This window comes from Microtus ochrogaster, unplaced genomic scaffold, assembly GCF_000317375.1.
Source record: "Microtus ochrogaster isolate Prairie Vole_2 unplaced genomic scaffold, MicOch1.0 UNK47, whole genome shotgun sequence".
Lineage (NCBI taxonomy): Eukaryota > Metazoa > Chordata > Mammalia > Rodentia > Cricetidae > Microtus > Microtus ochrogaster.
The window spans coordinates 939,292-942,024 of NW_004949145.1; positions in this window are offsets into that span (position 1 = coordinate 939,292).

The window sequence follows — 2,733 nt, forward strand, 5'->3', positions numbered from 1 at the left end:
TGTGGCCCAATGAAGTGCATGTTCTTTTATAATTTTTTAAAGATTTATTCATTATATATACAATGTTCCTCCTGTATACCTTCATGCCAGAAGAGGGCACCAGATCTCATTACAGATGTTTGTGAGCTGCCATGTGGTTGCTGGAAATTGAACTCAGGACCTCAGGAAGAGCAGCCAGTGCTCTTATCCTCTGAGCCATCTCTCTAGCCTCGAAGTGTATGTTCTTTAAAATATACGTTACATTTATTTTTTTTTTGGTCTCTCTTTGTGTGTGTGCACACAAGTGCATGATATGCTGAGCTTGTGAAAGTCAGAGGGCAACTTGCTGGAGCTGGTTCTCTCCTTCCACCAAATGAATCCCAAGGTTTGAACTCGGGTCATCAGGCTTATCATCAATAACCTCTATCCACTGAGTTATCTTGCTGGGATAGGAGGGTGCATTCTAATGATGGAGGTACACAACAGACACATAAAGTAGTAAAATGTAATTCATACTAAAGTCCATGAAAAGGGTCAGTGTAATACTGACTCCAGGAAGTATCTATATTGATCATTCATGCATGCATGTATGTATGTATGTGCATATGTATGTATGTGTGTATGTATGTATGTATCTGTCATCTTTCTCTTAGTGGTGGGGGCTGAGGGTTACTGGAGATGGAACCTGGGGCCTCAGGCATGTTAAGCAACTGTTCTTCCACTGAGCTACCACAGCCCAGAAAAGACATTTTAAAGAGGTGACACTTTGAACTGAAACCTAAAAGATAGGAAGAAGCCAGTTAAACAAGAATCCATGGTGGAATGAGTCATAAAGACACAAAGGGAACAATAAAGAGGCCACTGTGGCAGCTAGATAAGGGACAGAAGTGAGACATAAATTCAGAAAGCCATTCAGGGTCTCAAAAGCACAGGAAGGACACTCAGTTTGATCGTGGGTTCCTTGGGAAGCATTAGCAGAGTACTCAGGAGCGTTGAGAGTCACTCTAATTTACATTATAAAAGTGTTGCCAAAGTCTCTTGCGTGGGGACTGAAACAGAAGGACCATGATGGAAAGACTGTGTGAGAGGCTCCTGTAGTAACCAAGGTGGGAGGAGATGGTTGCCTGGCAGACAGTAGTAGTGGAGATGACAGGTGTGGATATATTTAGGATACAGACTCCTGGTGAAGTTGAGAAGGCAGATAGGTTTTGAGGCATAAAAACAAGGAATTAATCTAGGAAGATCGGGCTGTGAGCCTGAGAAACTGAGTGTAGATAGTGCTTTGAGTGACATCAGGGTTTCTGTTTTGTTTGCAGGGAAACCCAGAATTTTCTTTGTGCCATAAATGTTGGCTACCTATGCTTCTGTGTGTATGGTCCAGGATATTCTTGGAGGATGCAAATATCCCTAACCAGATGGGTGGTTAGTAGAGTGGGTTTGGGATGGTACTCAAAAAAAAAAAATGCTGCAAAATGACCTCGGATGCTGAAAGTCCCTTTGGATCAGCCCGCAGTGCCAATCCAGTGGAATATTCGTTGTCTGCGCTGCTAAACTATTTGGTGAACTGCACCTGGTTCTAACCCACTTGGGAGGTGGAAGTGAAGAGCCAGCCTCCCACTCAACCACTGAGGTAAATGCTGTCCTGCAGGGCTCAACAGTCATAAGATATTTGTCAGAAGGAAAAACCTTGTGGAGGGGAGGGGGACGCTGTCCGCGGTTCTGAAACCAAGCACCCGCGTTGATAAGTGGCGCTGTCCATGGTCTGAAGCACATGCCCATTATAGCGCAAGACCGAATGGCTGCTTGAGGTGGTTTGTGTGCTGTCCATGGTTCTGAACCTGGCCGCTTTAAGTTAGTTTGTGCGCTGTCCATGGTTCTGAACCATAGAGCTGTGAGCGAGGAGCTAGCCCGGTTGCCGCCGTGCGCTGTCCGCGGTGCTGACTCATAGCGCCAGAAATTGCCCTGATCCTCAACTGCATGACCTGACTTTGGTGATGATTTTATACAGTTTAACACAGAGGTCTAACCTCCCGTTTAGAAATCTTAAGTAACTACCTATATAGGAAAAACCCTTGCTGTTGCCTGAAAACACAGCTCACTAGGGACTATGGAGAGCATAGGATGAAAGCTAATTAAGACAAAAACTGCAAAAAGGTGCTTTAAATAGCCACCTTTAGTTCTTAGGACAGTAAGGCCACCGTAAGAGTTTCCAAAATAATCCTTAGAAGCATACACAAAAGGAAACAGAGGTAAAGACCTGACCTGGGTTGAGGCTGTTGATTATCTTAAGTGAAATGGGGGTGGAAAGTGCCTTCGTGAGTTCTTAGTGAGTTTTTGGTTTTTAAGTTGTGGGATGGGGTCACAAGAAAGGTATAGTTTCTGGGAGTGGCTCCATAAGTAAAGAACTTGACATGTTAGTACTGTTATTCAGATTCCCAGCACCCATGTGAGTGCCAAGTGAGCTTGGAAGCCAGCCTGAATTCCCAGTAGTATGGGAAACGGAGACAGGGATTCCCCCAAAGCAAGCAGGGTAGCCAGACTATGCAAAATGATGAACTCTGAGTTCAACAAGAGGTGCTGCCTTGATATACAAGGGTGGAGAGTGTTTGAGGGAGACATCTGGCATCAACTTTGGTCTTCCACATATGTGCACCCTTACACTTACATGCACAGTCAAATGAGCATACACATAACACACACATACAAAAAAGAGACAGAGATGCAACTGTGAATTTATAGAGGTATAGCATGACT